Here is a 13417-nt window from a genome sequence, read left to right as displayed (position 1 = left end):
CTATCCCAGTAAATGGCAGGAACATTCAGTTATTGCCCAAGAAACCAGAAAGAGGAGGCAGGTCTAACATTTCAACAAAAGAGTATTTCCAATAAAAGTTTTGGTGCTCATCACTGAAGATGAATTTAATAATGTGAAGACACCTTATCTAAAACTTGGAACTAGACTAAAAAGATTGCTAAATATCCTTTCCCCTTCTTTCTAGGTTTTTCATTGATTCCCTTTCCATCTCCCCCCTCCTGCCCCATGCACAGTCTGTGCCATTGTCTTATTTCCTCCTTGTGAGAGCTTGCCTGAATTCCTGTAACTGGTCTCCCTCTTCAATCCTGCCTTCCTCTAACACATGTTTTATACTGAAGCTCAAATATGTGTGTTTTCCTGAATTTACATTTTTACAGTACAAAAAGGGCCTTACATTCCTATAGTCCCAAATAAGATACCTGCGATTCTGTTGTTTGGTGTTGGTGTATTGCTGTTTTTTAATTGAAATAAAATTTTAATTGCTTTTATCAAAATTGACCTAAATGCAACGAAGCAGACTTATTACCTGATTATTTGAGCCATCTTCTGACCTTGTGATTGTGGGGGTCTACGAGGAATCACCCCAAGATGTCCCTCTGTGGTATGCATATTGTTTTGAGCTAAAGGCAACTTTAGCCACAGGCTCAAGAGAAACTTCTTAATTGTCTAGAACCAGGGTTGGCAAACTGCGGCTCTCGAGCCACATGTGGCTCTTTGGCCCCTTGAGTGTGGCTCTTCCTAAGCCTTAGGAGTACCCTAAGTAAGTTATTAACAATGTACCTACCTATATAGTTTAAGTTTAAAAAAATTTGGCTCTCAAAAGAAATTTCAATCGTTGTACTGTTGATATTTGGCTCTGTTGACTAATGAGTTTACCGACCACTGGAGAAAAATTTGAATTAGAGGCCTTGCCCATAAGAGATTATCAGAGATAACTTCCTTTGACTTAGTTTAGGGCAGGCAAACTATTTACTAAAGGCCTGCTGTTCTTATCCTCCTGCAATGACCTTTTGAAGCCCTCAAGGCCCCTTACCTCATCCCTAGTTCAGGATGTCATATATTCATGTTTCCTTTCTATGTCTCAACCTCTCATGCATGCAGGGGATCTCTGATTCTCTTATGTATGCGGGGTTCCTATTCTTTTTTTGTTTGTTTGTTAATCTTTGCCAGAGGATATTTTTCCATTGACTTTTAGAGAGAGTGGAAAGGAGGGGGAGAGACAGAGAGAGAAACATCGATGTGGATGTGGGAGAGATACATTGATTTGTTGCCTCCCGCACACACACTGACCAGGGCTGGGGATCCAGCCTGCAGCTGAGATATACGACCTTGACTGGAATAAAACCCAGGACCCTTTAGTTCTTGGACCAATACTCTATCCACTGAGCAAAACCAGCTAGGGCCCATTCTTATGTGTGTATTAAATTTGGTTATTTTCTTTTGCTAAATTGTGTCATGTCTGTTTGATTACTAGACCAGCTGGAAGGACCTTGAGGGTAGAGGAAAGCTTGTTTCCTTCCCCACAAGATTTTTGCCTTTAAACATCAGCCTATATTTTTGTTCAGAGACCCAGTTCTCTGATAACTGATCTCTCTTGCAAGTGCAAGTAAAAAGAAGTTTACTTCATACTCAACTTTTTCTATAAAGGTTTTTTTGGAGGAGGGGACAAGTTATTCAATTATACTTATTAGCTGTATGACCTCAAGTACATTATTAAACCTTCCTACTTTGGCATAAGAATTATTTTGAACTGAAGACATTTGAGTTCCTGAAATCCCTTATCTGCCTAAAACAGGGCCTCCCAAAAGAATTCAGTTATCATAACCCTTCTGTCCAGGTGCAACTCTTATCTTGTTGACTTGAAAAGTAGGTACCACACCCAAACAGATGTCTTCACCTGACTATCTCCCATCTATTCTCCTTAGGAAGAACTTATCGCTTTCTCCCTTTATCTTTCCAAAAAGGCATTCCCATAAATGCCTTTTCTCCTCTTTCCCATTACCTACTAAGTTAAGTATATAAGCCAAATTCTAACTACCCCTTTGAAATACTCATCACTAAATTCTTCTGTATGTATGTGTGTTGCATCTCAAAATTCTGGTTTTTCCCTCATAAATCAGTCTTTTGTCAGTTTAATTCACATGTCCCAGACACTGATTCTCTGAGAATCAGAGAATAAGAGGGGAGAGGAAACTTTTTCCTCCCCTACACTAAAAGTCAATTTTCTTGCCTGTAAAATAGTGATGATGATGATGATGATGATGATGATGATGATGATGATAATGTATTGGAGAATTTAATGAGACCAAAGTAAAATGCCTAGCACAGTTCCTGGCATACAGTACATGCTTGGTAAGTGCACTATTACTGTGATTATCATGATTGGAATTATGGAGATAGTGTTGGTTAAGGAGCAAGATTGGAGGCTGAAGATCAGGTTTTTAACTAAGAGGATCAGATTTGAGTTTTGGAAAAATATTTTAAGCTGCAGGTAGCAAACAGTTTAGAGAGAGGCAGGAATGAAGACAGGGAGACCACCAGTTCAAGGATATTGTGGTAATCCAAGCAAGGAACAATGAGAATCAGAACTGTTACTGGGAAACCCCTGGGTGGGTCAGGCTGCCTGTTATAATGTCCACTAACAGAGGCAGGGTTGAATCATATAATAAGGCATTTATTGAGAAGGCCAGCCAACCAAGAAGATAGGGAGCTTACACGCACCCAAAACCTGTCTTACAGCAGGTTTATGTAGGAAAAATGGACTGGGGTGAGGTTGGGAACAGAATGCGATTACATGCAGTCCTGGAGGTCAGCAGAATTCAACCATTGTTCTTGGTTGTCAGGCGATGAGATGATGTCTTGGCTCTTGGTGGTGTTGGCCTGGTCATGTTTAACGGTTCTGCTTGCTTGCTGGGTACAGTGTACTAGTACATTGTCTGAAGCTGAATCACCTCCTCAATCACTTTGTTGCAGGTGTACAGGCCTGAGAAATGAAACTTAGAAAAGAAAAACTTAATCCTCTGTTCCCATATAAGAAACTTAACCCTCAACCCTCTGTTTCCATACGTATATGTACTTTAGGATTTCAAAATATGATTATTTTTCAGATTAATTCAGGTGCTCCATCTATCAGATTATAAGTCCCCCTCTATTAAGAACTAAGGCAATTGCAGTCCAGATGGAAAGAATTGGACACATCTGCAAATGATGCAAGAAAAGCTACTAGCAGGAATTGGAGACTACTTAAATATGCTTGCTTAATTGTAATGATAGACAAAGGGCAAGATGTCAGTTTTTCCTTTTCAACTTTACCTACCTGTGCTCTTACCCACCATGCTATCTGATTATCTTCTCCTTAGCTTAAAATCCTCCCTAGCTCCCCAGGCCTTCAATATCAAAGCCAAATTACTAATCGCAGTTTCCCCGGCCAAGTTACCTATCTTGCCTTGTTTCAAAACCCTCCTCTTCTCCCTTACAATTTGCTTGTTTTGTTGTTGTTGTTGTTTTGTTTTTTTGCACTGGACCTGTTCTGTCACCCAGGGCTTGCTTAAGACAGACAGTTGCCACCACCTTGCATACACACCCCTCCTCACTGCCCCTAACCGCCTTCTTATCTTCAGGACACAGCTCAGGCTTCAGGTCCTCTGTAAAGCCTTCTCCAATCCACACAATGATCTTGACATTTTCTTAGCTTCCCGTGGGTGTCTTCAAAAGAAAGAACTTTTGCGGAACTGTCATTGCCGGCCTCCTGGACTGGCTTAGAGACAGACCATTTCATTCCTCTTGTATCTTCTGACTTTGTTGGACACTCAATGAATTATGTTAAATGAAAGAAAAAGCACATAAATGAATAAATTGACAAATATCACATATCGGTGTCTCATTTAAAAACTTTTAACAGTTTTATTGAGGGTATAATTGACATACAATGAACTACACAAATTTAAAGTGTACAATTTAATGTTTTAAGAAAAACATTACTGAAGAGGGACTGAGACCAAGGCCAGGCTGCCCTGGGACTGACTGATGGAATGTGTAAACCATTCGCTCCTCCGTGTCCTTGGTTCGGGGAGATAAAGCCTGTGATTTATTAGCCGGCTGTTATATTGCTCAGATTGTTTGTTCTTGTCTAATTATTTTGTCTCAGTTTCCACTTGTCAAGGAATTTCCCTAGTTTCTCACTGTTCTGCCTCATTAGTAGGTATGAAACTGTGTCTCATTCTCATCATGGTTTTAGTATGCATTTCCCCAATGAGTAACAATATGTGGGCATTTTTCCATGGGCTCTTTTGCCATCCATCCATCTTTTATTTGAATTGTGTCTCATCTTAAATCCAAATTGTTGCATTATTTTTCTTTTCTTTTTTTTTTTTTTGCATTATTTTTCTGATCTTACATAATTCAGGTACTTTAAAAAAGTAAGGGCTTTGTTTTTCCTAAGTGCTGGGAGAAAAAACAAAACAAAACACTAATGGGAATTATCTGGAATGATGAAAAAAAGTTTCCTTACCACTTTTGGAGAATATTATTTATAAATATAACATAATTTATAAATGGTTATAAATATAAATCCTACATAAAATTGTTAATATATTTCTGATAATAGTGCCACTTCAGTTAGTTTTCAAATCAGCAGTGAGAGGCAAACAACAGATAAATTGTACCCAAGCAAGTGTGACTTGCCCCTGCAACCCCAGAATGTGTTTGTCCTCACATTTTTTTATTAAAAAAAAAAAATATATATATATATATATATATATATATATATATATATATATATATGTGTGTGTGTGTGTGTGTATATATATATATATATATATATATATATATATATATATATATTTCAGAGAGGAAGGGAGAGGGAGATAGAAACATCAATGATGAGAGAGAATCATGGATCAGATGCCTCCTGCAAGCCTCCTACTGGGGATTAAGCCTGCAACCCAGGCATGTGCCCTGACCAGGAATTGAACCGTGACCTCCTGGTTCATAGGTCGATGCTCTACCACTGAGCCACACCAGCGGGGCTGTCCTCAGACTTTTGAATCAAGTTTGAAGTTTTGCATTTTCTAGAGCTGCAGCTTTCTTCTAGCTTTTTCTCTCCATCAAACTGCCCTAGCAACAAATCTGTAGTGCCATCTCTGAGTGAATTTGTAGGTTTCCTATTTGATTTCTTATCTGCTATTTACAGCTGAGTTCCTCTAGTTCAGTGGTTCTCAACCTTCTTAATGCCGCGACCCTTTAATACAGTTCCTCATGTTGTGGTGACCCCCAATTTCATTGTTACAAATTGAACATAATTAAAGCATAGTGATTAATCACAAAGACAATATATAATTATATATGTGTTTTCCGATGGTCTTAAGCGACCCCTGTGAAAGGGTCGTTCGACCCCCAAAGGGGTCGCGACCCACAGGTTGAGAACCGCTGATCTAGTTAGTCACTGGGCAATTACAGGTCTCCAAGTCATGCCTGAAAATCCTGATTTCTGGCCCCTTAAGCGTTTGCTATAAAAGCCATTGAGCTCCCACTAGGCATTAAAATCTTCAACAAACTAAAGCTATACTGCCATCTAGTGATAATTTAGCTTACTATTGTCCAGGTGTGTCTGTGTAAAAAAAAAAAGTGAAACTGTGAAATAGACTCAGTTATGTGTAAAGAGCAAAGACTCTTACCCACAGTGTTACCACGCACTCCCATGCTTGTTTTTGTTTGTTTGTTTCTTTTAACTTCTTTTTGTTTGTTTGTTTTTAATCCTCATCCGAGGATATTTTCTCCATGGATTTTCAGGGAGTGGAAGGGAGGGAGAGAAAGAAAAAAACATAGATGTGAGAGAAACACATCAATTTGTTGGGAGAGAAACACATCAACTTGCTGCCTCCCACCCAAGCCTTGACCAGGGCAAGGATTGAACTTGCAACCCAGGTACGTGCCCTTGACCGGAATCGAACCTGGGACCCTTCAGTCTGGGGGCTGATGCTCTCTCTATCCACTGAGCCAAACCAGCTAGGGCCTGGCCTGCTTGTTTTTTTAAAAAAAATTATATATATTTAAAGTTACTATTTACATTCAATATTATTTTGTATTGGTTTCAGGTGTATAGTAGTATGCTTGTTTTTAATATATGGCGTAAATAGTTATCACTGGTAATAGTTAAGGCCTAGTGTGTAACAAAGATTTGGTATCATTCGTGACATGTTCTCTGTCTCTTTCTCTCTCTCTTCCTTCACCATGTATCCAGAATCTGCCCACTGCTCACCACCTGCACTGCTTCCCTCCAATACAAGACCACCTGAGCCTGCATCGTTGCAATAGTCCCCTAATTGACCTCTCAATTTCTACCCCTGCTCACCTGTGGCCTATTCTCAACAGAAAAGCCAGAGGGATCCTTTCAAAAGGAAGTCAGGTCATGTCCATCCTCCACTGAAAAACCTCCAGTTGCACGCATTGCGCCTTGCCATCACATCTCTGACTTTTACTCCTACCACTCCTGACAACAAGCTTTCACACACTCTGGACCCACCATCCTGTTGTTTCACAAACACATCTGGCTGTTTCCTGCTTCAGAGTCTTTCACGGATGATCGTCCCTCAGACACGTGCACGACTAACCCCATCAGCCCCTTTAATTTTGTCAAACGCTTTTTCTGTGTCAACTGAGACGACCATGTGGTATTTTTCCCTTCATACTGTTCTTACACTGATGAATTTTCATATGTTGAATCATCCTTGCCTCCCAGGAATAATTCCACTGTGTCATGATGTATAACCCTTTTAATATGCTGCTGAATGTGGTTTTCTAATATTTCATTGCAGACTAGTACCCCTCATCTCCTTTAAGTCTTTGTTCAAATGCTACCATCTCAACGAGGTCTGACCGTCTTATTTAAAGTCACAGCCCTTCCTTTCCCCACCTTCCTTTTCATAGACATTCATGTTTTGCTTATTGAATTCTCATGAGGACAGGGACTTGCCATGAGGAGAGAGATATATTTCCTTTTTTTTTCTTTCCCTAATTGAGGTCTAATTCACATACACAGAAATGCACAAATCTTAAGTGATTTGTCTCATGAGAGGGTTTTTCTTTTTTAAGTATGTTTTTATTGATTTGAGAGAGAGAGAAAGGGACAAGGATAGAGAGATAAAAACATTCATGACAGAGAAACATCGATTGGCTGACTCCTGCATGCCTCCTACTGGGGATCGAGCCTGCAATCTGGGCATGTGCCCTGACCAGGAATCGAACCAGTGACCTCTTGGTTCACAGATCGCTACTCAAACCATTGAGCACACCAGCCCAGTGAAAAAGTGAGAACTTTTAATAACATGTATGTAACTGATTAGAAATGATTCCGGGGTTTTTATTTTCTCCATGAGCACTTACTTACTATGCTCAGAAGTCTTAAAGTGTAATGACGATAAGTGCATGAACTTTCACATGAACTATTAACTTATTTAATAAAGAAAAAATTAGTCTGGGAATAGAGATATTAACTATAAGGATCTCTGTGGTTAGAAATTCTGTCTGTGGTTGTGGGGAAATTTTTATGCTTCAGTGGAAAACTATGCATTGTTTAACATTCACCCCAAAACCCCCGGGTCCTCTGATTCTCTGGGAACTGTTTTTACAAGTTTGGAAATTGTAGCTAGCTAATAGCAATCCTAAATAAATCCTGGCTACTGACATGCAAATTCCTTCTCTTCTGCTCTGTAGAAAACAATGTTGCTTTTGCCTCCATTTGCTGATTCATTACAATCTTCCTGATCTAGGAATGAATCTGTCGGCAGCCCCTTTGAACTGGTTGTACCAGCTGACAAGTGTGCAAAGAAAATTCAGAGAGCTCCGCTTGATAGGAATATTTCATTGATCAAGAAACAAACTTCACAGACTGGGAGCCTTCAAAACCACAAGCAGTGAGCAGCTCAGCTCCAGCCGTGACAGCTCAGCATGGAACGCGAGCACGGGGAAGTGCATTGGTCTCTGTGGAGGCTGGTTACCGAAGCTTACATTCCTCTTCGAGTAGCAGCATCACTAAGCTCCCTTGTTCGTGGCTGATTGGCTAGGAAGCTGCAGAGTCACGCTGACTTGCAGAAAGCTCAAGATTCTTTTTGCTTAAGGTCAGCGTGAGCATTTGGGGAGATCAGGACAGTTGAAGTTTTGGTTATGTGGTGATGGATGGTTGGCTTAAGGGTATACTCAAACTGTGGCCTTCATTTTGGTTTTTCTTTAACACAAGTTTCTTCAATTAATGACTTTTAAAAAATCTTTAACGGGTTTTTTTCATATCTACATGGGAGTAATGATTTTACCCTTAATTATCCTTTAATGAAATAATTGGTCAATCAATTAAAGAAGTAGTTAACCATACAAGAAGGCTTATTAATTCAGTTCTATGTGGTACACTTAGGTGCATTATTAACAGGAAGAGGATCTTTAGTAGCAGAAGTGTGAGTTGGTATAACCAGAATTCGTTTTATTGTTCTCCCTCTCCCCAACATACACATGCTTACTGATTGACCAAGCTGGCCAGATTGTGAATAGATAATTGAGGTGATATTTGCTCAGAAACTTGGTCTTCAATAGTCATGGCCTCTTATGTCTTTTAATAATTTTAAAAATTGATTTCAAAGAGGAAGGGAGAGGGAGAGAGAGAGAGAAAAACATCAATGATGAGAGAGAATCATTGATTGGCTGTCTCCTGCAGGCCCCACACTGGGGATCAAGCCCACAACCTGGGAAAATGCCCTTTTTGGGAATCGAACAGTGACCTCCTGGTTCATGGAACCATGGAGCCATGCCGAGCAGGCTGCCCCCAAACCTTGCTTACTCCCACTTCAGTTTTCTTTCCAAAGCAGTGCTTCACCTTTGCCTATTTCCAATTTTCTCATCAGCAAAAACTGTTGTTGAAATGCAATATTACCCAGAACTCAGGAGGGCGTCACCACCGGTGCCTGTGCCGCCCCGCTGGAGGGAGCCTGCGCTGTCCTACACTGGGAACCAGATTCGAAATGCCTGCACCTCTCAGTACCGCGAGACAGTGTTCCTCAAACCCTCACCTGGGATCTGGGTAAAAGCCGGGTTGGATCATGGTGGTACTCGAGAGTCTGCATTTCTGACAAGCGCCCAGGGAAAGCAGTGCAGTCCGTGGGTGCCATCTGAAGAGTTTCCGCATTACACAAGCCACCCCTCACTGCATGTTCAGGCGCAGAATCTTCAGAGCGAACAATGGGAGCTGTCACTTAAAAAGCTCCAAGTGCCAGTTCTCTGTACAAAGTTCTAGGGCACGGTATTCCCAGCTCCCCTGATGAGAACTTAAGCCACTTGATTAAATTCCAGTTCCCAGGCCGTGACTGGGAGATGCTGATTTAGTAGTTTTGGGGATACAACCCTGAAATCTATTTTACAAGGAATGTATGACTAGCAGCCCAAAGGTGTGGCAGACAACACTGGCACTTAAACACAATGTGAAAGCCATTCTATTCCGCATTCCGTATTCCGCATTCCGGCTCTAAGATGTCTTCATTCTTGCATTCATTGCACCTCAGTGTTAGCGTTTGCACAGTCTTCCTCCAGGACTTGAGCAACTGCTCTGTTTCTTTATCTTCATCTTAATCCGACTTTCAGGTGATTCTGAAAGGTCTCCACCCCAGGCAACTGTGGCAAAGCTAAGTCCTTCTGGTCATTTTGCAAGTTATCATTTATTCTTTCAACTTTCTCTGAGGGCTGGGGACACTTAGGGCAGCTGAGGTCCTGAGTGACAGAGCCTTGAAGAGTTCCTGAATCACTATTTCAGTGAATTGGGTTCCTCCATCACTACCCAAATTGGTGGATTTTTCCAGAAGCAGAGAACTAACTTTCTTTGCTGCTGTCAGAGCAGTTGTTTCACAAGAGAAGGCCTCTACCCAGCCAGCACACAAAGAGTAGTAAAACCATATTAACAACCCCACGAGGAAGAAACCCAATCAAATCCCTTTGTAGGGGCTTTAAAGGGACATAAAAATGTTGGCTCCTATCAATGTTTTATCTTCATAGTTTTCCCAGGACTGCGGTTCAGGTGGTTCAGACGGATGGATCGTATTCCAGAGGTATCCTCTGAACTCTGAGGGAAGGTGTTTCACAAAGGCTTGTTAAAGACGTTGACATCATGAAAAATATTTACTTGGTCTTTGTCCCTGCGCCAGGGCGTGCCTGCACCCCACCTGGCAAAACTGGGGCAAACAGTGATGAGGCTGTGAGGCAGGATAGTAAGAAGCTAGGAAAATCCTGGGCAAGGGGAATGGGGAAACTGAGCCGAGAAAGTGAAACGTTAGGAGGTTCCGTCCCTGTGCGCACGTCACCGTGTCACGCACACTGACCAGGTAGCGTAGCCCGCGCCACGCCTAGGCTGTCAGTCTATTGCTCCCAGGCTAAGACCTGCACAGCACGTTGCTGAATGGAGTCCTGTAGGCGATTGTGACACAACGCTAAATATTTGTGTGTCTAAACATAGACAAGGTGTAATAAAAGTGTTACACGATAGTGAGACGCTAGGAAAATTCCCAAGCAAGTGGAATAGGGAAACCGAGACAAGAACATTAAACAAGGCTCAACAATTTGGGGAGTTTGCAGCTAGCTCCAAAATAATAAGCCATTATTTTCCCCAGCCAAGGACATTGACAGCAAAAGGCTCAATCCCTCTCCTCACTGAAGAATGCGGGAAGGGAAGGGGGGCAGAGAGGGGATTTTAATGCCCTGTCTCTCTCTGACCAGAGAAAACATAGTGTAAATCACCCTGGAACTGCTAAGGTAGGAAGGGGGGAGGAAAGAAGAGGGGGCGTTAAAAGCCTGTCTCACTGAACAAAGAAGTCAGCCGTTTTGGGAAAGGAAAAAGGTTGGGGGGTTCAGGGTGGGGGAGCAGTTTTATTTCACTCCCTAAACAGAGAAGGCAGCAGTCTCGGGGCTTGTCAAGGTAAAAGTACCAGGTGCCTCTCATAACTCTGGGAAAGCCATCGCAAATAAAAAGGGAGGCTTCAGAGGTGACCGGTGCTAGGACACTCGGGCAATATGGTCCTGATGGCCACTTGTAAGCTTCCCGCCACAGGAGAACAAAAGACCAGGAAAAACTCGCTGGACACCAGGAGGCAGGCCGTACAAGGAATGGAAACTTCCTGGAGGCACCTGATCGCACACCTGCATTCCCTCCGCATTCCAAGCTCACCAGCTCAGCCCCCAGACCCACTGCCCACAAAACTTCCCGCCAGCGACTGCAGATGAGGATGACATTCCAGCTCCTGGTGCTGCCATCGTGCATTCTGTGTCCCCTTGGCTGGGAGCTGTGCAGCCCTTTCCTTTGTTTGTTTTTTCAAACTGATTTTATTTATTTAAGTATATCTTTATTGATTTCATAGAGGAAGGGAGGGGAAAGAGATAGAAACATCAATGATGAGAGAGAATCATTGATTGGTTGCCTCCTTCACACCCCCCATTGGGGATCGAGCCCACAACCAGGGCATGTGCCCTTGACTGGAATCGAACCCAGGACCCTTCAGTCTGCAGGCTGATGCTCTATCCACTGAGCCAAACTGGCTAGGGCTCAAATACGTTTTAACCTGCCTATCTATTTTAATCTATATAAGATTTCACTTAACCTAGAATATTCTACACTAATAAAAGAGATAGAAGCAAATTGGTGTCACTCTGCTATGCCCACCAGCCAATCAGGATGAGTATGCAAATTGACCCAACAAAGATCGCTGTTAATTTGCATATGCAGGCTCGGAGTGAAGACTGAAGGCTCCGCCCGAGCGAAGACTGAAGACTGAAGAGGCTTGTCTTCACGCTGTGGTCGGAGCAGAGAAGCCTCCAGGCTTGGCTTCTCCGCTGCGGCTGGAGCGAAGGCCTAGGTCCAGGTGCCAGAGGAAAACCGGTGCCGGCAGCCGGGGAAAGGAAGGCCTACTCTTGCACAGATTTCATGCATCGGGCCTCTAGTTCTAATTATAAAGCACTCTCCACAGAAGGACAAACACTGACCCTGCCTCCCCTTACCCACCATTCCCATGTGCCAGTTAGAACCTACAGCCACTCATAGGGTCTTGCTTCTCCACAGTTGAAAAGACTTAACATACACAATGAAGAACATTAGAGTAATGTTCCCAAGTTCCTGACATAATCTTTGGGATTCAGGAAGGAGAAATCAGAATTCCCAAGAATTCCAGAAACAGTAAGTTCCTCTTAAAAGTACTGCCAACATTCTTTCTACTTTTTATTCATTGTTATGGATATCCAAAACAAATTTGTTTAGTGATGAATAAGTATTAAGTTTGGAAATATTACAAACGCCTGTAGCCTATAGAGAATAGTGAAACCCTGAGAAGCCATGAGGGAACATTCGTATGTAGTATTTGAATAATGTAACATGCAGATATACCAGCAAGGTTAACAGCCCTACCAGAATCATATAAAGAAATTGCCAACTTGAGCATTTATCTTGCTTCCCAAATGTGTTATTTCTTGTAACACCACACACAGGACTTGCACAAGGTAGCTCGTGCATGTAAACGTATTGATTTTTATTTTATCAATACGTTTGGGGCCATGAATACACAGCTATAAAACAGAACAGCCGCAGTCAACACTGACTGATTAGATGGTGACCACTTCTCTCAAGGGCTGATGTCAACCTTCAGCTCCATGTGTCAGCAAAACGTGGAAAGGGATTCTGGCACAGACACAGTTAAGTGAGGGCAAATGCAATAACTCTTGCCTCAGGACCAGCAGCAGCGACCTGTTTGCAGCTCACCCTCATTGCGTACCAGGCCCCTGCCTGCGGGGGCTGAACTTTGAAGAGCCCTTTGCCTTTTATCTCTTCCCAGTATTAACTAGCTTCTACTTCCTTTCCAAGACCTCCCGAACTCTGAATGCAGCTTCCCCATCATGATCTCTAGCTGCTTCTTCTCACGCCCGTTTCCCTGCCTCTCATACTGCCTACCGCCTGCTTGACTCCCAGACCTGGGGACTGCCAGCCCCTTTTCCTGTGGATGCTCTGGGGACACGCGGACGCTGATAAGCTCTTCTTACCTATGTGGGCCTTAAAGGGAAATACATCTATAAAAATAAAAATATCTTAAACCCACAGAGATAAAATACTTCATATATCATCTCAGTCTCATGGCGTCTCTGAGAGGCTAAGAAGATGGCAGAAATTACTTTCTCCACCTAAAGATGAGAAAAACAAATGCGTATGGAAAGTGCGATACATGTATCGACATTTAATAGGGCTGGACTGGGACCAGTGTTCCCATTTTATTCTTTGAATAGATCTGTGAGTGCCCGCTGGGTGCCAGGCCTCTAATGCAGCTCTGAGGTCACTGCTCCGTGTTCCCCAGGAGGGAGTGCACTTACATTATTAGCAGGGAAG

Source organism: Myotis daubentonii, chromosome 2, assembly GCF_963259705.1.
Source record: "Myotis daubentonii chromosome 2, mMyoDau2.1, whole genome shotgun sequence".
NCBI classification, from domain to species: domain Eukaryota; kingdom Metazoa; phylum Chordata; class Mammalia; order Chiroptera; family Vespertilionidae; genus Myotis; species Myotis daubentonii.
Note: the sequence above shows the minus strand (reverse complement) of the source record.